This window comes from Erinaceus europaeus, chromosome 5, assembly GCF_950295315.1.
Source record: "Erinaceus europaeus chromosome 5, mEriEur2.1, whole genome shotgun sequence".
NCBI lineage: Eukaryota > Metazoa > Chordata > Mammalia > Eulipotyphla > Erinaceidae > Erinaceus > Erinaceus europaeus.
In genome coordinates this window covers 132,160,980-132,183,402 of record NC_080166.1, presented here as the reverse complement: position 1 = coordinate 132,183,402, position 22,423 = coordinate 132,160,980, and the positions used below count along the sequence as shown (strand labels likewise).

The 22,423-nt window shown below is 41.8% G+C and overlaps 1 pseudogene; it reads right to left on the bottom strand.

Moving 5' to 3' along the window:
- On the bottom strand, window positions 1-20,467 carry LOC103128933 (NADH dehydrogenase [ubiquinone] iron-sulfur protein 5-like; annotated as a pseudogene).
- Between the last annotated feature and the right edge of the window lie 1,956 nt (window positions 20,468-22,423).

The following is a 22,423-nucleotide window of genomic DNA, read 5'->3' as shown; positions in this document are numbered from 1 at the left end:
TCAGTCTTCTAAGGTATCTAAAATGTAGTGTACTCTCAATGAATTTGTGTTAGATATCCCTGTTCTTTAAAGAGAACAGATATCAAAAATGAGTAAGGTAAACTAAGCCTTACTGGAATTCAGCTAAAATCCATTCCACATAAAAGAATGCCTAGGGCCAGTGAAATAGCTCACTGGAATAGTACACTGCTTCGGCATGTGCTGATCCAAATTTTATCCCAGTCACCATTACACTAAAGGAATCTATTATTTTATTTTATTATTTTATTTGTTATTATTTCCCATTCTTTATCTTCTTTTATGATACAGCAAATCCTAAAAAATGGGATTTTCAGAGTTAACCCAATTGCCAAATAATTTGATTATAACAATAACCATCTATTGCCTTCTTAAATTCTAAGACAACAGGAAGCTTCAGTGCAGTGGATTCTTGCTTTCTCTCTCTCTCTCTCCTTGTCTCGAAAAAAATAGAATGGTTTACAAAACTATGAAAAAGTATCAAAAGAATAAAAAGTCAATTTTACTACATCATGGGAATGTATTGCACTTCATGCACAATATGTACATGTCAGCTGCATTATTCTTTGTAATATTCATAGCTATCTTTTTTACTTGTAATGTATTATGCCTACCAGTCAATTTAAGCCAAAAAATATGCTTCTTTTACTTTGTTATTAGTGATTTAATAATGATCAACAAGATTGTGGGATAAGAGAGGCACAATTCCATGCAATTTCCACCACCAGAGTTCCATATACCATCCCCTCCACTGGAAGTTTCTCTGTTCTTTATCCCTCTGGAAGCATGGACCAAAGATCTTTATGGGAAGCAGCACATGGGAGGTCTGGCTTCTGTAACTTTCTCTACTGGACACGGTCATTGGCAGATGGATCCATATTCCCAGCCTGTTTCTATCTTTCCCTAGTGGGACAAGTGTCTGGGGAGGGGAGGTTCCAGGACACATTGGTGAGGTCATCTGCTCAGGGAAGTCAGGTTGGCATCATGCTAGCATCTGCAACTTGGTGGCTGAAAAGCATTAAGATATAAAATAGAACAAATGGCTTAATAACCAAGAACTCAAAGGTAAGAATATAGCAAATGAGATTTGGGATCTTCGTGTTGGAAGAAGCTAAGAAGTCTATTTTGGGTTTATTCCAAGGGGCCCATGACTTTAGTAATTTTGTCTGAAATTACTAAATTAAATGCAGGTGGGCTGAAAGTATTGTCTGGAAGACAGTTTCAAAGTTGGGAATAGGATTCGTAAGCTGGATCAGGGAAGAGAGTAGCTCCCAAATATGGGGTAAATATGCTTATTTTCATATTGACACAGTGAAATGTTCATCTTCACTAGATTAGATATTTCAGTTTCTGGGAATTTACCTTAATGGAATTAGTAAAAAAAAAAAAATTGAACAAACACATAAGTGAACTTTTTTACAAGGTAAGAACTCCTTAGAAAGAAAAATCTCACTACACCTTGAGGGTTCATATATATTTATTTTTTTTATAAAAATGAAACACTGACAAAAACCATAGGATAAGAGGCGTACAATTCCCACCACCAGAATTCCGTATCCCATCCCCTCCCCAATAGCTTTCCTATTCTTTACCCTTTATGATATAGCAAATCCTAACAATGCGATTTTCAAAGTTAACCCAATTGCCAAATAATTTGATTATAGCAATAATCAACTACCTTCTTAAACCCTAAGATAGCAGGAGCCTCCCACTTCCTCTATAGAGCCTGTATCTCTCCCAGTCCTGGAACCTCTAGAGTGGGCTCACTTTCCTGCATGCTTCTTTCAATTCATACCAAATGATACCAAATCTGATCCCAACCTAATCAATGCAACAAGTACCACCTTGGCATGCTTCACTTCAGACTGTTTCCAGAGACGTCAGGCATGGAATGTCAACCCTTCAGCCTCATTACTCAAGTGAGACATTTCCTTTCTCATAGAATTCTCTAACTCCATTTCATATGGTTCACTTCCTAACAAAGTCCCAAAACCTAGATATAGACTAGGTCCCATGAGATAGGGCATAATGTTCATATGTATCTGTAAATTAGAGCAAAATAGATTCCTGAAATCAAAAATACACAATAGTCTGCAGTGAGTCAGTATATGCAGCAAGCAAGTAAAAAGATAACCTCAGGAGTTTCCCTCTCAAGTCTCAAGCACCTAAAATGTCCCCACAGAAAAACAGTTCTTTAGGCTATTGAGGGCAATCCCTAGCCTGCCTGATCAAAATGTTTTCCAATGTCCAACCTCTGTGTCTTTTCCCTTTTAAAGCGTGTGTGCACTTCAATTTAGCAGGAAATGGAGAAGCATTAAAGCTGAGTGAGTAGCGGAGGAGCATTCTAAAAGGCTTTAGCTTCACAGGCACAAAATTTTACAAATATGCAAAGGATGTTGGTGTATGAGAGAGAGAGATGATGATGATAATGGTACAAAATTTCTGTGATTTAGTATGAGTAAGCTCTTTGTACAGTATGACAACCATAGTCAATAATACAGCATTGCATACTAAAAACTCTGCCAAGAGCCCTGACCTTAAATATTATTACACATGTTAACTATGTGCTAACTAAGTGTATGTTAATGAGACTGCGAAAATCATTTTGCTGTGTACATGTATATAAAAACATCACATGTATACCTAACATATATATATACACATATATTTATAGTTTTGATCTGCCAATTGTAGCTCGGTAAACAAGAAGGAATAAAAAAATTAAAATCAGCACCCAATAAAGGCAGATGACAAAATGCTTTCTCATTTCCAGTTCCGACAATCACACATGTCACACTTCAAGCTTTACCTGTGCTCGAGAATGTAAACTGTGTTTGCTCCTTGATTACTGCTAAGGAAAGAAACTGAGCTCAGGACTGATGGAGCCTGTCCTGGGGGGACTTCACTACATCACTGCTGAGTGTCGGAATGAGAAGCAGAGTAGCTTAATTTTGTGTGAAACTGGCCCTTGGGGACTTGAAGAGTGAGAAAAGCTACATTAATCAGGACCCTGACACCTTGCCTCCTGTCTGTGCCTAACAACAGCAAAACACTAGTTCTGATCATCCTTTGGAGCCTATCAGATGTGTTTGGGTTGATTTACAATAAAAATGTGTCAAGTGGTATAATTTATCGAGTAGAATAGTTCCTAATGGTGAGACTGCCTTGCCCTCAGCATAACCACTCCATATGAATTCTCTGAGATAATGTTGCAGAGGCCCTATCTGTCACGTAGACAAGTGAACTGGAGTTGTTAGCTGTTCTTTATTCTTGATAGATCCATTTCCTCCCATTAAAACACAGGAGGACATAGTTAGCTACTAACAGAGAATGGTTATATCCTAGGTAGAGAAGTCAACAATTCAAAATCTGCAGTACAGAAAATGATGTCAAAGGAGTATTATAGACTGAGTGGCAGGGAAACCACCCAGCTCCGCACTCTGTGACTAATTAACATGCGCCTCTCTTGACCAAGTCGGTTCTAGAAAGAACATGAGCTCTGGATCAGAGTCATTCCTGGAGTTTCCACATGAAAGAGCAAGAATTAGAGCCTGGTTCTGGAATCTAAAGTGTGATTCTCAGGGTGGGGGAGATAGCATAATGATTATGCAACCCGACTCTCATGTCTGAGGCTCCCAGACCCCAACCACCGTAAACCGGAGTTGAGCAGTACTCTGGCAAGAAAAAATTAAAAAATAAATAAATAAATACATACATACATACATAAAGTATGATTCTCTCTTTACCTAGGAGTAACGCAAAACACTCCAATGTGGACAATTTGATATAAGCATGTCAATGCTTCTGTGCATATGAAAATATATGCAAGTGAAAATCATGAAGCATAAAAAATTAAAACACCATTAACATGAATAGCCGATGTTGAATTTGACCCCATTTCTAACCCCATCCTTAATTCCCACTCCCAGGGATATATATCCAGTAACAAAGTAAAATTTGGGGATACATGGATGACATCTGTGTCATATGTTGTTGAGAAAATTTTAAGTGGAGAATTTCATGAGATTAGGGTTAGAATTAGGGTTAGGGTTAGGGTTAGATTAGGGTTAGAATCTTTAATTTAATTTTTTTCTTAAGGGGGTTACGGGGGTTACCACATCCAGTACATGTTTCACGCCGTGCTCTCCCTCCCTGTCTCTTTGAAATCCCACTAATAAGTGAGATTATCTGGTTTTCATGCTTCTCTTTTTGGCTTATCATGAGATTTTCATAAGAAGGCCGAAAACATCCGTTGCTAGCCACACCACAATGTTCTATAACAACGGGCCATAATTGACACTCAGTCTATCAGAGACTGAATCTCAGAATCTCAGGATGAGATAGCAAATCAATACTCACCTTGACCTTGTTGCAACTTCCTTTCTAGACAAGTTCACATCACCAGAGATGGGTGCTTTGTGATTGGAGGAGAGAACATCACCTGTTGTCAGCTCTGAAGACTTACCTGATAAAGCACAGGATTCTGATATTGAAAGATGATTAAGGAAATCAGCAGCATGTTAAATATTAAGCACTTCTTGGAACGTGAATGCTGTGCTAGAGGTTACCACACTGTAGGAAATGAATCTTTAAAGGCCTTTGGCTCCAGAACTCTGCTGAAGTGTATAAATGTTCAAGTTTCTAAATGGACTTCCTAGCCAAGGTTGAACAGAAACAGAGACGCTTGAGGGAGTTTGCCTTCTCAGATTCCCAGATATATTTCTATCCTGTTTGGATGCCTCTGTCTTCAAACACCATCCGCTCTAGGGGAAATACAGTTAAATCAATTTCTTGGAAAAATGCAAATGAAGACCATTTTGGCTTTGTATGCTGTTCCTATCTGAACAATTGTATGTTGTTCCTATTTGAAAATTGTCTTCTCCAAACTGTATAATATTATCAGAGGTCCATGATGCTGAAGCAAATGGCTAGCCTGTTCTTTAACATGTATGAAGTATCTACCATAAGACAGACACGAGAGAGCTGAATGAGTGACTAGCAGAGCTTGTTACCTCTTGTCAAACCAGTGAGACATGACTTAGCCAATATATAATTTCCCTGTTTCCAGTCTAAGTTGTATCACTTTCATAGCACCATCAAGGGACCATCTTTCTGCCTACCATTGGTACAATGTAAAACAGATCTCTCAGTCCAGAGAGCAGCTAAGAAAGTTAGGCCCTATTTCTCCTACCTGAGAGAGAAGAAAATGGAAGCCAACCTAGAAATTATAATAGGTGTAGGTGTATCTTAGAAAGGAAATTAAGGCAGGGGCTTTAGAAGTAAATGAAAATAGAGTATAAACTTCCACTTGTAGTCATCTATCTTTACCCAAGTGATCCACGGGTTTCTGTGGTGTATGCCTTTTCATTTTCCTGATTGAAAGTTTCAAAAGCTGGGGGAAAAAACTAGTAATACTTAACAGAGTGTGGGGGGCTAACAATAGAACAGAAAATCACTCATTTGACTCATATAAATACACACACAAAAAAAGTCATGGGGCATATACTCAATGGAATAATCGGCAGTTTTAGAAGACTATATTGAGTCCTTTGGTACGAAATGAATGGCACTGGTAGTGATTATGCTTACTGAAGTAAGGAAGAAAGTGATAGAAAAATGCTAGATGATTTTATTCATGTGTAGAATATAGAGAATTTAAAAATGGATGATTTTATTCATGTGTAGAATATAGAGAATTTAAAAATGTATATATATATACATATATATGTATATATATAGAGAGAGAGAGAGCGAGAAAGAGAGAACTTGAATATATATAGTCAATTCATATCTGTGACCTTGGAAGAACTATGGTGGTTACTGCTGGAGGAGGAGTAGGAGCACAGAACTCTGGTGATGGCAGTGGTATAGAATTATACCAGTGTGGTCCGGGAGGTGGCACAGTGACAAAGCTTTGGACTCTCAAGCATGAGGTCCCGAGTTCTATCCCTGGCAGCACATGTGCCAGAGTTATGTCTGGTTCTTTCTGTCTCCTCTTATCTTTCCCATAAATAAATAAAATCTTTTAAAAAAAAAAAGAATTATACCCCTATTATGTTCTAATCCTGTAAATCAATAATAAAAAATAAAGTGAGAGAACTAATAAAACACATCCCTCTGCAAATATATCCACAGTAACATTGCCCAATAGCCATTCTTAAAAAAAAAAAAGTCAATCTTGTCAGGTTCCATTTTAAGAATTTCCACTTACAACTACACACCAGAATGACCATCCATCCCTAGTCCCATGTGTGGGTTAGCAATATGCTCCTGAACCTGGGACTCAGCATGGAAGGAGAAAATGCTTGTTCAAATCATCCAGTTTCTTAGACATGGTAACTACAAATTCCCACCACTGGGATCTCTGTGTGATCTATTTTGGAGCAACATGTCTTAAAGACATGATTGAGGTATGTACATTCAGTCATTCATAGCTAAGCTTTAGAACAGTAGCAGTGTGCCTCGAATGCTCATTCTCATCCTCTTCTTCCTTTTCTTTTTATTTTTTTCTCCTCCTCCTCCTCTTCTCCTGCTCTGTCTCCTCTTCAAGAACATGTCTCCTTCAAGACCATGCTGAAAGCCTAAATTATCTGTAACTTTGTGTACTACCTCTGTAATTAATCATTTTAAAAGAATCATTAAATGGCAGCACACATAGCAAAAATATTTCACCTTGAAACTATAATTCATATGTTGATAGCCACAAGAAATGCTCAGGTTTCATGTTTCTGATACTTAAGTGATCGCATGGAACACTGTTCCAAATCAAGGATGTGAGAGGGCAATCTGGCTGCGACATCTGTCACCCCATTGATCGCCAGGGTTGATTCGGCTGATCTGGCTGGCTAGGCGGGTGTCCCCTTCCACCCTCACCACTCTATGTGCGTCCCTCCCCAAGCTGCGGGCTCGGTCGAAGAGGACGGCCTTCCCCGAATAGAGAAGGACAGGTCAGTCGAGGGTATACGAGTAGATGTTCTTTTATTTGTTTGTGTCTATGGGAAAGAGCATAGGACCCAGGAGACTTGAAATCATGCATGGTCTGCTAAAGCTTTGCCTCCTTGAGAAACCACTCCACAGCTTGGCAGCCCAACTCTTTGCAAAATGTAAGAGTTGGATCAGAAAGTTTTCTGATTCACTGAGACAACAGCTGCCATACATGGTTTCCTAAAAACTATAAATCACACCCAGAAAACATGAAGAGAGGCATCCCTTCTCCTCTAGTTAGTATCTACTGAAAATCTACAAGGTGAAAGATATTCTTAAGTCTTCCCAATACCAAACTGATGGTACACAGCAACAAGCAGGCAGTATCAGCAAGAAAGGGTTTTCTGCCTTGCTGAAACACATACTCTTAAGTACCTTCAAACATATTCTTAGTCTCTCTCTATACAATAGTAATTAAGCTCTTTTTTTTATCCTATAATTATTGAATTTTGGTTTTGTTTTTAATTTCTTTATTGGGGGATTAATGGTTTACAGTAAAATACAAAAATTTGTACATACATAACATTTTCCAGTTTTCCATATCACAATTCAACCCCCATTAGGTCCTCCTCTGCCATCATGATCCAGGACCTGAACCCTCTACCCCACCCCCAGAGTCTTTTACTTTGGTGCAATATACCAACTCCAGTCAATTAAGCTCTTCTCAATGACTTGTACTGTGTTACCTCTTAGATAACTTCAGCAATGCAGAGAGAACAAAATATGCAAGTATTGATAAAACAGAGTGCTAGCACTACTTACATTAATCCACATAGATCTGAAGTTGGAGAAGTCACCTAAGGTTGTCATCTAGTTATCACATAAGGCCAAAAAAGATAAAGAAAGGGGTGGGAAGATACTATCAATTACAATATTTGGGGTGGGGTAGATAGCATAATAGTTATACAAAGAGACTCTCATCCCTGAAGTTTACAAGTCCCAGGTTCAATACTCTCACACATGCAACACACACACCGCCATAAGCCAGAGCCAATCAGTTGGTACAAAATAATAATAATAAATAAATAAATCACAGTATTTGTTTTAAACTGAAGCTGAGATTGAGACATAGAAAGAAAGAGAGAAAGAAAGAAAGAAAGAAAGAAAGAAAGAAAGAAAGAAAGAAAGAAAGAAAGGGAAGAAAGCATTTGTGCGTAGCATGGAAAATACAATAAGACAAAGATAAAATGCAACAGAGAAGGAAAAAGAGTAGTTATCACCTAAGTAGTAGTCTTCAACTGAGAGTCTAGGAAGCACCCACAGAGTGTGGGGAACAAATCTCCATTTCTAGCAGTAGCACACCTGGCTAAGTGTATACAGTACAGTGTGCAAGGACCTGGGTTCCAGCCCCTGATCCCCACTTGAAGGGGGGAAAGCTTCTCAAGCTGTGGAGCTCATCTGCTGGTCTCTCTGTCTCTCTCCTTCCCTATTTCCCTCTTCCCTCTAAATTTATCTCTGTTCTATCAAATAAAATAAGTTTTTAAAAAAGAGGGGGGGGGGGCATGAAAAATACTGACCTTTTCTGTGAACTTGCAGTCAGATTAGAACAAAAAATGAACTGATGGCCACCCCCACAATTATGGAAGTGATTAAATACAAAGTTTTTTGGAGCCTCACAAATTTGTGTAAATCCAGAAAGAAAGAACAGAAGATTTCTATGCAGTGAGATGACTGGATTGCTGAACAACTTAAATCAAGGCAATAACATAATCCTTGATCCTAGGGATGGGAATGAAGGGAATCTTCCCACAGCAAGAGACTGGGTCAATCAGGAATGTGCCTGTGGGCACTGGAGATGGCTGCCAGCTCAGGGGATAAACTGATCTCAACCAACGCAGCAAAAATCACTGTTGACCATCAGGCTCACAGCTCAGTTAATTCACTGACCTGTAAAAGCACCATCAGAAGCAGCATCTAAAACGCAGGTCAGTTCCATTAACAGTTGGAGCAGACTCATAAAAATGTATCTGATTTTATGGTTATTAGAACTAGGTCGTGTAAAAGCGGAAGGAGGGAGCATTTATCTTAAAACCAGTCTTCTGCTACCTCCTATCAGTGCCATTTCCCAGAGTTCTCCTGTTTTGGCCTGCTTTCACTTTCTCCACCACCATCCCTTCCTTACACCGCTTGACAATCCCCATACAACAAAACTGTGCTGATGCACTAGATAGAATGCACCTCTTACCGTGTGCCAAGACCCAGATTCAAGCCCCTAGTCCCCACCTACAGGATGGAAGCTTCACCAGTGATGGAGCAATACAGCTAGTCTGTCTGTCTGCCTGCCTGTCTATCTATCTATCTATTATTTTCTACCTACCCACCTACCTATCTACCTCTACCTACCCACCTACCTATCCACCTGTGTATCTATCATCTACCTGTGTGTGTGAACTGATCATGAACCAAGCCATGTGGCATTCAGAGCACTTGAATTTTCAAAATGAAAGCACAAAATCTGACCAGGTCTGGAGGTATAGATCAACCTGCCAATGCCCATCTCCAGCAGAGAAGCAATTACAAAAGCTATAACTTACACCCTATAAAGAATTCTGGTCCAGCCTCCCAAAGGGTGAGAAATGTAAGGGGAAAATGACCAGATGGCTCTGACTCCAATTCCATCAGGACCCAGAGAGAGAAGAGGGAAAAAGAAAGGACATTCATAAGTGCCAAAAGGTGTAAAGAGAAAGAGAAGGTAGGGTAGGGGTAGGGCCATCAAAATAAGGGGTAAATATCTATGAATATAGAAATAATAGTCAACCCATATCTGTGACACTGGGAGGACTGCTGCTGTTTCCTGTGAAGAGAATGGGGACACAGAACTCTGGTTGTGGGAATGGTGTGGAATTCTAATTATACCCCTGTTATCTCATAATTTTATAAATCAACAAAAAAAATTGCTGATTAAAAAAAAAATGACCGTGTTGTGCTAGCACTCCTCAGACAAAAGTGTGTGAGGGGAAGGAGTCTTCCTGACAAGCTCTGTCTTTATTGCCAGTGACAGAAAACACTATCAGAGCCCATCTCTGTGCTTCTTTTGATGCCATTCTAAGTGTCTACTATCAGCCAATATTCAGGCAGCACAAGCAACCTCAATCTCTTATGTAACCGGACCTGATCCTTGATCCAAGGCCATCACAATTAACCTCCTGAGACATTTTGTTCAGGGGTAATTGTTTTTCTAGTGAATCAGTATCCACTTGCTGATTATTATATACTGTAAAACGACTAATGTGCTATGTCTGTCTTTTACATTCCTGGGGCGTGAAGTGTCAAGCCCACTGGCTCCTCTTGTCTTAAACAGCAGTGACAGTACAACACAGCACTAATGTCGCTGAGTTTCTGGAATTTCCCTCCTTGCCCCAGCTGATTTTCAAATACTCCACACATTTTTTAAAAATATCTTTTGTATTCAATTTGTGTCAACCTGTTTCTCCTTTTCAGGAACTATCTGTTATATTCATGAGAGAGAGACCAAAACACTGCTGCTTCTGGCTTAAGATGGTGCCAAGGGTCAAACCTGGGACTTCTGGGATCTTGAGCATGAAAGTTTGGTTCTCTACCTGCTGTGATATCTTCACCACCCTCAGACATTTGTTCAGTTTAAAAATCCTACAAAGATTTAAAAACAGGTGCCAGGGGTAGTCGGTGACATACCTGGTTGAGCACGCACATAACCATGCACTGGGGCCTGAGTTCAAATCCTCGGTCTCCAATTGAAGGAGGAGAAGCTTCATGAGTGGGCAAACAGTTCTGCAGGTTTTTCTCTTTATCTATTCCTCTCTACCTTTCCTTTCCTTCTCACTTTCTCTTTCTGTCCTACCCAATAAAATAAAAATAAATAGTTTTGAAAGAAAGCTTTAAAAATAACCTAAAATATGCCAACTACAAAATGGAGACCCCCTCTGTCAACTCTTCATCTACACTACTCCAGCCTTTAGGTTCCTGATTAGTCAACAACTTGTGTGTCTTTATATGTTAACTTTCTTTTCAGCCACCAGGTTCCAGATGCTAGCATAATGCCGACCAGACTTCCCTGGACAGACAACCCCACCAATGTGTCCTGGAGCTCCGCTTCCCCAGAGCCCTGCCCCATTAGGGAAAGAGAGAGACAGGCCGGGGATATGGATCCACCTGTCAACAACCATGTTCAGTGGGGAAGCAATTACAGAAGCCAGACCTTCCACCTTCTGCATCCCACAATGACCTTGGGTCCATACTCCCAGAGGGATAAAGAATAGGAAAGCTCTCAGGGGAGGGGATAGGATATGGAGTTCTGGTGATGGGAATTGTGTGGAGTTGTACCCCTCTTATCCTATGGTTTTGTCAGTGTTTCTTTTTTATAAATAAAGTTGAAAAAAAAAAAAAAAACAGACGCCATGTACTTTGTTTCCAAACTGTCTCCTTAGATTTCTGACTCTGTTGCCACGTTCTGTTCCCACTGTGGGAGTGAAATTTGAGGAGACCAGAAAGCCCATTGAGTGGCATCCCTCACCAGACCGAGCTCTCCATGACCCAACAGCTCTTCATTATTTGCAGCACTAGATGGATGAAGTAAAGATGGAGACAGTCAGTCAGGGAATTTAATCACTGTGAACCAGCCATATGGGTGATTCTAGACTGTATGATTTTAGTCTTCAGTAGTAAACGTTTTCGCTCTGGATTGTCCTACATAGACAACTCTCTATTTCTTCATGTCAATATGAATATGCTTCAGGAGAGAAATTGTTCCTCTCTTTTTTTTCCCCCACCTCTTTTCATCAGACATATCCACTATTTGATTTGTTATGCTTACAACAGCATATGTCACCCAAGCTAATAGGACAGGCTTGCATGTATGGTAGTGGTTAGTCCTCTTCTGTACTGGTAGTGAAAATGCCTCCTCCCCCTCCCAGTCTGCATCAAGTTCTATTGAATTTTAACTACATTCCCCACTCCCCCAAGAAAGTACTCACCAACACCACTACAGATTAAAGGGATGCTCCTTTGAGAGGGGAGGGGAAGATAGAGAGGAAGAGAGAAAGATAGACACCTGCAGACCTGCTTCACTGCCTGTGAGGCGACTCCCCTGCAGGTGGGGAGCGGGGGGCTCAAACCGGGATCCTTACTCAGGTCCTTGCACTTAGCACGACCTGTGCTTAACCCACTGCGCTACCATCAGACTCCCGAACAGTACGGTATTTTATGTAATATTTTTAAACATGTAAATACATGTTTCAGATGCATTTTTTAACACAGCTCTGAGAACTGAAGAAAAAACGTTACACACATGTAGCAACATTCAGGAGCCTCCTAGACGCAGTTTTCTCTGTACATTTAGAGGAAGCCAGAGACACAGAGGGAAAGAGACCACAGCATGGCTCCATCATCCGTAAGGATCTCACCTGGTGCTGGGACTCAAGCCCTTGTCTCAGGAAACTGAGAAATGTTAGAAGGGAGTGAGTATGGAGTGGAGAAGTGTTTTTTTATTTTTATTTATAAAATGGAAACACTGACAAGACCATAGGATAAGAGGGATACAATTCCACACAATCCCCACCAACAGAACACCATATCCCCATCTCCTCCCTGATAGCTTACCTATTCTTTTTATATTTTATTTTTTTATATTTATTTTCCCTTTTGTTGCCCTTGTTGTTTTTTATTGTTGTTGTACTTATTATTGTGTTGTTATTGGTGTTGTTGTTGTTGTTGTTGTTGTTAGATAGGACAGAGAGAAATGGAGAGAGGAGGGGAAGACAGAGAGGAGGAGAGAGAGACAGACACCTGCAGACCTGCTTCACCACCTGTGAAGCAACTCCCCTGCTCAGACTGGGATCCTTACCCCAGTTTTTGCACTTGGCACCACATGCACGTAACCCACTGCACTACTCCCAACAGCTTTCCTATTCTTTATCCCTCTAGGAGGATGGACCCAGGGTCACCATGGGATGCAGAAGGTGGAAGGTCTGGCTTCTGTAATTGCTTCCCCGCTGAACATGGGTGTTGGCAGGTCAATCCATACTCCCAGCCTGTCTCTCTCTTTCCCTAGTGGGGCAGGGTTCTGGGGAAGCAGGGCTCCAGGACACACTGGCAGGGTCTTCTGCTCAGGGAAGTCCAGTTGGCATCATGGTAGCATCTGGAAGCTGGTGGCTGAAATAAGAGTTAACATATGAAGCCAGACAAATTGTTGACTAATCATGAACCTAAAGGCTGGAATATTGCAGATGAAGATGTTGGGGTCTTTGCTTAGCTAGTAGGCCCATTTTATGCATATTTCAAGGGGTTCATGACTTTACTAGCTTTTACCTGAGCCTGACATAAGGCTGTAGTTTTGCAGGACCTTCACATCAATGATATGTTTCAAGACTCAACGCCCCAGACATGGGATATGATGATTAGAGTAAATACATGGGATTATACTATAGTAAAGAAAAAAAGTTCATGAGGCTTTGTCTGGGGTTTAAACAAATGAGAGGTTTATTATGTCACAGGTTTCTGAGTTGTGGAAACATAGACAGTGGAAGAAGCTCAGCTAGTCATAAAAACAGGAGCCATGAGTCTATAAGTTAGTACAAAGGCTGCACGTGTTAAGGTCCCCAGGGAAGAGTCATGGCGGGTCACAGGAAGGAGAACAGGCAGGGGCAACAGGAACAGAGAGGGACTTCTGCCAGACACTCATTTAATAACTTTCTATAAATCCACAATCCTTTGTGGATTTGCATAAATCCACAGTATGTTTGTCAGGCTAATGTCAGCTGGATGCTAATTTCATTCATGTCCCAACATTTTATGAAACTAAAGAGCTTTTAGACATCAAAAGCAAACTACACAAGGATCATCAGGCAAACAGGTAAGTGGGAGGAGATATTTGTTCATCACACATCAGACAAATGGCCAATATCAAACATCTATACAGAATTGGTACAGTTCTACAAAACAAGCAAAAATAACCCAATAAAAGAGTAGGCCAAAGAACTAGACAATTTTCTTAGGATACACTTGACCCACAGACACATGAAGAAATACTCCACTTGGGGGCCAGGCAGTGTCTATCTTTCTCTGTCCTGTCCGATAAAAAGGAACAAATGGCCACCAGGAGCAATGGATTCACAGTACCAGCACTGAGCGACAACCCTGGAGGAAAAAAACAAAAAACGCTCCCAATTCTGCCCAGGGAAGTCAGGTTGGTGTCATGGTAGCATCTGCAACTTGGTGACTGAAAAGCATTAAGATATAAAGCAAAACAAGTTGTTTAATATTCAGGAACTTAAAGGTAAGAATAGAGCAAATGAGATTTGGGGTCTCCATTCTGGAAGAAGTTAGGAGGTCTGTTTTAGGTTTCTTTCAAGGAGGCCATGACTTCACTAATTTTTGTCTGAGCCTGACAGCTACCATTGCAGGTGGTCTAAAGGTATTGTCTGGGGAGTGTCAGAGCTGGGAATAGGAATAGAAAACTGGATCAGGGCAGAGAGTAGCTCTGGGAAAAGTATAAAAATACTATTAACTATAAACCCCATCTACCGGACCTGGGGCCCATGTCTATCCATATTCAGCTCAGGAGCCTGTGCAAGCAACCTCTGCCACAGCCAGACCTTCCACCTTCTGCACCCCATAATGATCCTGCATCCATACCTCAGAGGTATAAAGAATATGGAAGCTTCCGATGAAGGGGATGGGATACAGAACTCTAGTAAGTGGGAGTTGTATGGAATTGTACCACTCTTATCCCATAATCTTGTCAATCACTATGAAATCACTAATAAAAAATGTTCCACTTCACTTATCATTAGAAAAATGCAAATTAAAACTATTCTGAGATACCATTTCAAACCTGAGAGAAAGGCTTCCATCAGCTAACCAGGAAATGATAGGTGTTGGAGAGGTTGTGGAGGAAAGGGAACTCCGCTTCACTGGTGGTGAGAATGCAGACTGGGGCAGCCTCTCTGGAAGATCCTATGGAGAGTCCTTAAACAAATAAAAATGGAATTACCTTATGATCTAATAATACCATTCTTGGACTTTTATCCAAAGGACAGCCAAACACTAACCGGAAGGGACACATGCACCCCTGTGTTCATAGCTGCATTATTCACAATCACCAAAGATTGGAAGCAGACTAAACGCCCATCAACAAATGACTTGCTAAAGAAGTTATAGGAAACCTAGATATAGATCAGGGCCCATGAGATAGGTAGGGTATATGTACATGTATCCTTAAGTTAGGAGAAATATATACCTTAAAGAAAAGTGCACAGTAATTTGTAGTGAGTCAAAAAATGAAGCAAGAAAGTAGAAAGAACTAAAAATACCTTAAAGTACCTAAGGAAATAGTTTCTACCTAGACCTAGATCCCCTCCTCACCGACCTCCTATTACATGTCCCCCAATCACTCTAAAGCTAATCTTGTCAAACAAAGTAAGGACTAAAAAAGCTGAGTAAGGGCAAGAAACTAGCCTACTTTAACAATGATTCTTTAGTCACTATCAAGCCACCCCATCACCTGGGGCCCTAGTCTGGGATTCCCACACAGACATGATGGGCCTAGACCTCTAACAGATCCCTCTCACCACTGTCAGTGGTCATCTCCATCAGGAACAACATAATAGATCCCTTTGTGGGCCCCTATAGGATCTTGCCCTCAATGTGGATCAACAATGGTAGGGAATGTTCCATTCTCCGAAGGGAGGTTGACAACATACTCTACCTACTACCCAAGGAAGATGGGTCCTGAAACTAGTGCAGCCTAGAATGTTCCTAGCCGTGACCAGAGAATGTGAGCTCAGACCTACAGGGATGCAGAGGTTACACAGGCTCCTGTGTTGACTATGGGCGGGCCCCAGATCCAATTGATGGGTTTTACAGTTAACGATACTAATGTACTTTCCCCATATTTGGGAGCTATTCTTCCCTGATCCAGCTTTCTAGTCCTCTTTCCAACTATGACACCATCTCCCCAGACAGTAACCTGGGTCCACCTGCATATTAGATGTCAGGCAAAGGCAAAAACCAGTAAAGTCATGGGCCCTCTGGAATATACCTGAAACAGACCTACTAGATTTTTCCAAAATGGAGACCCTAATTTCCATCTTCAATATTCATGCCTTTAGGCTCATGATTAGTCAACAATTTGTTCTGCATTATTATCTTAACTCTTTTTCAGCCACCAGGTTCCAGATGATACCATGATGCCAACCCAACTTCCTTGGGCAGAGAACCCCACCATGTGTCCTGGAGCCCCACCTCCCCAGATCTCTGCCCCATTAGGGAAAGAGAGAGACAGGCTGGGAGTATAGACCAACCTGCCAATGCCCATGTTCAGTGGAGAAGCAATTACAGAAGCCAGACCTTCCACCTTCTGCACCCCATAATGACCCTGGGTGCATACTCCCAGACAAAGAATAAAGAATAAGGAATAGGGAAGCTATCAAGGGAGGGGATGGGATACAGAGCTCTGGGGGTGGGCAATGTGTGAAATGCTCCCCCTCTTATCCTATGGTCTTGTCAATGTTGCCATTTTATAAATAAAAATAATAATTTAAAAAAAGAAGTTATAGGGTAGGGTGGGGGTAGATAGCATAATGGCTATGTAAAAAGACTTTATTTCCTTAGGCTCCAAAGTCCTAGATTCAACCCCCCCATACCACCATATGCCAGAGGTGAACAATATTCTGGTAAAAAAAAAAAAAGTTTTGGGATATATATTTTGTGGAATATTACTGTGTAATCAAAAATGATAATATTGTGCCCTTTAGCACAAAAATGGGTAGAATTGGAAGTAATGATGCTTAGAAAAATAAGTAAAAATATGAAAGGCAATTACCAGATGGTTTCACTCATATGTAGAATCTAGAGACCTGATTTGCATGAGTTTTCCAAAAAAAAAAAAATCCAAACAAAACAGAGGCAAGCAAACTGTAAGACTCATGAGAACTACGCGGTGGTGATCTTTGGGATATGGGAGGGTGAGGACACAGAGCTTTGGTGATAGATGCGGAGTGGAGCTAAACATTGTAATCTTGTAACAAGCTATTACTAACAAAATTATTTTTTAAAAAATTAACAAAACATCAGCCTTAATTATTAATTCAGGATAGGGAGACAGCATAATAGTCATGCAAAAAGACTTTCAATCCTGAGACACCAAAGATTCCAGGTTCAGTCTCCAGCACCACCATAAACTAGAGCTGAGCAATGCCCTGGTATGAAAATAAAATAAAATAAAATAAAGATGTGGAGTCCAGGGATTGCTCACCCCACAGGAACATGTCTTGCCTTGTACAAAATAAGAGTTCAAGCCCCCAAAACATCCCACAAAAACCAATGTTGTATTGTCTTTCCCTTAACCCTAACCCTAACCCTAAGACAGCAGGAACCTCACATCTTCACTATAGAGCCCCTACTTCCCCCAGTCCTGGAACCCTTGGATAGGGCCCACTTTCCCGTATGCATCTCCCAATCCAAACCAAATAATATTGCATCTGCCGATCACAACCTAACCAAAGCAACGATTGCCACCTCAACATGCTTCACCTCAGACTGTAACCAGAGACTTCACGTGTGGAATGACAACCCTTCAGCTTCCTTACTCGGGTGAGACCTTTCCTTTTATAGTACACTCTAATTTCATCTCAGGTAGTTCACTTTCTAACAAAGTCCCTTAACCTAGATATACACCAGTTTCTGTGAGAGAGAGCTTATGTGCACACGTATCCATAAACTACTGCAAAATATATACCTGAAAGCAGAAGTACACTAGAGTTTGCAGTGAGTACCTCCCTAACACTTCCTCTCCACTATTCCAAGCTTGGGATCCATGATTGCTCAACAAATTGTTTGGCTTCATATGTTAACTCTCTTTTCAATCACCAGGTTCCAGATGCCACCAGGATGCTGGCTAGGCTTCCCTGGATTGAACACCCCACCAATGTGTCCTGGAGCTCAGCTTCCCCAGAGACACACCTTACTAGGGAAAAAGAGAGGCAGACTGGGGGTATGGACCGACCAGTCAATGCCCATGTTCAGCGGGGAAGCAATTACAGAAGCCAGACCTTCTACCTTCTGCAACCCTCAACGACCCTGGGTCCATGCTCCCAGAGGGCTAGAGAATGGGAAAGCTACCATGGGAGGGGGTGGGTTATGGGGATTGGGTGGTGGGAATTGTGTGGAGTTGTACCCCTCCTACCTTATGTTTTTGTTCACTAATCCTTTCTTAAATAAAAAATTTAAAAAAAAAAAAAATTTAAAAAAAAAAAGTGTCAGCCCGGCAAAGGTAAAATTTGAATGGACAAGGGTCCAACACAGAAAAAAAAAATCAAAATGAATTTGTGTGTATGGGTGTGAGTGTGCTAAGGATTCTGCTGAGAAATATTCATGATGGCTAACTGCTCATTTGCAAACTGCGGGGTTGAATAATTCCCTCCACATGCACTTATGCACTCACCCGAGAGCTGCTTTCTGCTCAGAGAGAGTGAGAAAATCCACTAGGAGCCTCAAGGTGATCGGCTCCCTATCAGAGATTCAAATTTCCATTGTGAGAGGGAGGAGAGAGACCAGCCCCAGCCCCAGACTCCTGGAACAAGCCAGGTTCACCATGCGCACCCATGACGTACACCTGCTGTTCAATCCAGGCTACATTTGTAAATTAGGTGCTGGAAGCGAAGGGGGCAGCAGCCAACTGCTCTGAAGCTCACACGTCACTGTGTCTGCTGCATGTGGTGGCGGTCTTAGTCTTCATCACTTGGCCACATTCACTCTGACTGGAGCCAGGTGTGTTGGAAGCAAGGGGGAGAAAGTGCAGTACTGCAGGTGGGAAGGTGGACCTGCTTCACATCCTCTGCATTTCCTGCCATGCGTCTGAGAAGAAGATGGGAATTCAAATTCACAAAGGAAGGTGCCAGGCTAATTGGATTGGTGGTAGATGAGATGTCACTCGCCTCGGGCCATTGCAAATTGCCCTCATGCTCTCCACCACCGTGAATGAAATGATTCTTTCCCAAGACAGCGCCATCAACTGAGAAGGACTGCTATTATATATTCATATGCCACTTTACATTCCTGAGCTCAGCCTGCTTGGCAGGAATTCTTACAAGTCTCTCTGGCCAGATGCTGTGTCAGGGAGGTGAGGCTGTGATTCCTTTTGCCCCTGTGGGCACCTTCGGGTAGACAGAGGAGCAGAGCTAGGCAGTGGGTGCAGCAAGAAACCACACTTGTGGCCAGAGGTAAGGTGCCTCTCCTACCACCTATTCCCACCCCGCCCCACACATACCGGAAGATGCATGTCCCAAAGACTTCACACTCCACCCCTACATTCAGAATCTGCCTCTGTGGCCTATAGCTTGGGCAGCCAGAAACACTTGTCAACGCTCAGAGGAGAGGCAGGGAGAAAGCCTTTTGTGCTGCCATATCTGGTTGAGTGCACATATTTTTTTTTATATTTATTTTATTTATTTATTCCCTTTTGTTGCCCTTGTTGTTTTATTGTTGTAGTTATTATTGTTGTTGGATAGGACAGAGAGAAATGGAGAGAGAAGGGGAAGACAGAGAGGAGGAGAGAAAGATAGACACCTGCAGACCTGCTTCACCGCCTGTGAAGCAACTCCCCTGCAGGTGGGGAGCCGGGGTTCAAACCGGGATCCTTATGCCGGTCCTTGTGGTGCTTTGCGCCACCTGCGCTTAACCCGCTACGCTACAGCCCGACTCCCCGAGTGCACATATTATAGTGCACAAGGACCTAGGTTCAGGCCTCTAGTCCCCACCTGCAGGGGGATGAAACTTCAGGAGCACTGAAACAATGCTGCAGTTCTATCTATCTATCTATCTATCTATCTATTATCTATCATCTATCTATCATCTATCTATCTGTCATCTATCATCTTCCCCTTCCCTCTTAATATCTCTGCCTCTTACCAAAATAAATATATTTAAAAAAGAAAAAAGTTACAAAAATATCATTTTGTACCAGAAAGAATAATGTGACACAATTGTCTTCTTCATTAAGGATGGTATTCTTATTCTAGAGAAACTAAGGAAGAAATTATTTTTTTTTTAGGATAGAGCAACACTATTTTTAGACACTTTCACAAATAGATTTTCAGTAAATAAACTCTCCAGTGAAGAAAAGAGAGTGTGAAAAGCAGCCTCCAGGCATCAGAAGCTACCCCTCACTCAAGGCCAAGGTTCTTCCTGGCCCCAGGTAGTGAAGTGGAGGAGTGTACTTCCCTTCCTCCACCAGCTTATTCCGTTGTTTCCTAATGGTATTCAGACAAAGAATCGTTTTTGTCCGAAGCAAACATTCTGAGAAATTTTCAAATTCTAACTTGTACTCCTCCGCTCGAGCACAACCAATTCCATGTGCACATTCTGTCCACTCTTTCTCAAAAGCAAGGCATAGAGCTGGGATCTTGAAAGGCTGTTCAGCACTTTGGATAGTCAACCCAGTGTCGAGGTCAATGCCCAGCCTTTTCTGTATCTAAGAAAGGCACGGCATACCACCATACAGAGATGTGCCCTTGTCTGCTCGCTGGATGCGCCAGAACTCAAAAGAATTTTGGGGGGGGGGGAATTAATTTTTAAAAAATCAGAGCTATAGTGATGTTTAGTGAGTTAGGGCACAGGACTTTTGTGGCTGGAAGTCCAGGCTTGATGACTGGTAACTTCATGCTAAGTAGTGCTCAGGAAATAATAATAAATTATTATCATTATTATTATTTTGTTTCTGTATCTCTTTCTCTCAAAATAAATCATTTTTATTTTTAAAAATATTGGGCCAGGAATACTCTATCAGTTTCCAGCATGTGCTCCCCCACCATGTGTGAGACCCCAAGTTTAATCCCAGCACCACATGGGAGCACCATGATTGGTGGGGTGATGTTTTGGTATCTCTCCTTCTTCCCTCTGTCTCACCCTACATCTCTCATTCTCTCTCTCTGTCTCTCTCTCTCTCGATACATATATATATATTTTTTTTTTAATTACCACCAAGGTTATTGCTGGGGTTTGATGACTATAGAATGAAGCCACTGCTATGGTAACAATGTTTTCCTTTTTTTTTTCTTTCTTATTTGATAAGACAGGGAGAATTTGAGAGAGGAAAGGGATATAAAGAGGGAGAGACACCTGCAATACTTACTTCACCGCCCATGAAGCTCCCCCCCTACAGGTGGGGAGTGGGGACTTGAACCCAAGTCCTGTAAACTTAATGAGGTGCGCCACAACCTGACCCTTATAATTTTTTTAAATGGGGGGCTTCTCTAAGTTATCATGCAGCCCACAGCCCACAACTCTTTTCCAAGCACTGCTAATGCAACAACATAAACAACCTTGTCTTGAATTAATGGGAAGTTGGGTTTCCAAGCTGGGATGACTAGAGCACTCCTCTAGACACCAAGCACAAAGACACATCAGTTGCTCACACAACATTTGATAGTTGCTGGGCACATATGAGGCCAAGGCACCCAGCTGGATCTCTACATCAACCAGTTTTCTGCATACAACAAAGCTAGGTCCAAGGGCAGAGTTGCTCAACTCAGCCCACAAAGACAAAAGAAAGCATGGAGGACTTTCCCACCTCAGAAAGAAAGCATGGAGGACCTGGGAAATAGCATTGCATCAGAGCACAGACTTTCTGCACCAAAGACCCCAGAAGCCCCAGGTTCAGTTCCCAGCACCTTTATAAGCCATAGCTGAGTGCTGTTCTAGTCTCTCTCAAAATTAAATACATATTTTTGTTTGTTGGTTGGTTTTATTTCTTTATTGAGGATTAATGTTTTACAGTAGACAGTAAATACAATAATTTTTACAAGCATAACATTTCCCAGTTTTTCACATCACAATACAAACCCTGCTGGGAAATTGTGCAGATGCAGTCACATCTGCCATGTTGTCCCCACAGGCTACTGCTAGTTCCCATGAGAGTTGGGACATTCTCGGAGTGCCTGTTCAGCCATGTTGTGCCCTCAGGGCATTGTCTATATCCCCCGCAATATTTGGAGTGCTTTGGTCACTCCTCCCCCCTCCCATTCTCACAAGAGTTATTATCCTATCCTGGAGTGCTATGGTTACTCCTCCCCCTTCCCATTCTCGTGAAAGCTGCTCCTATAAAAGCCCTTCTTCTGTACCTCGCTCTCTTGCCAGCGCTTCACTTCGGTGTTCAGACGCAGGAAAGGTTACTGCGTGAGGCAGCCATTTTTGCTACCTCCACGTGGCCCAACCTGCTTCTCTAGCACCCAACTCTGAGGTGCCAGGGCAAATAAAGATTTGTGTTCCCTCTTCGCTCCGGACCTCCTCTCTCTCTTCTCCACGGCACACAACAACAACACCCCACTAGGTCCTCCTCTGCCATCAAGTTCCAGGACCTGAACCCTCCCCCCACCCACCCCAGAGTCTTTTACTTTGGTGCAATGCACCAACTCCAGTCCGAACTCTGCTTAGTGTTTTTTCTTTT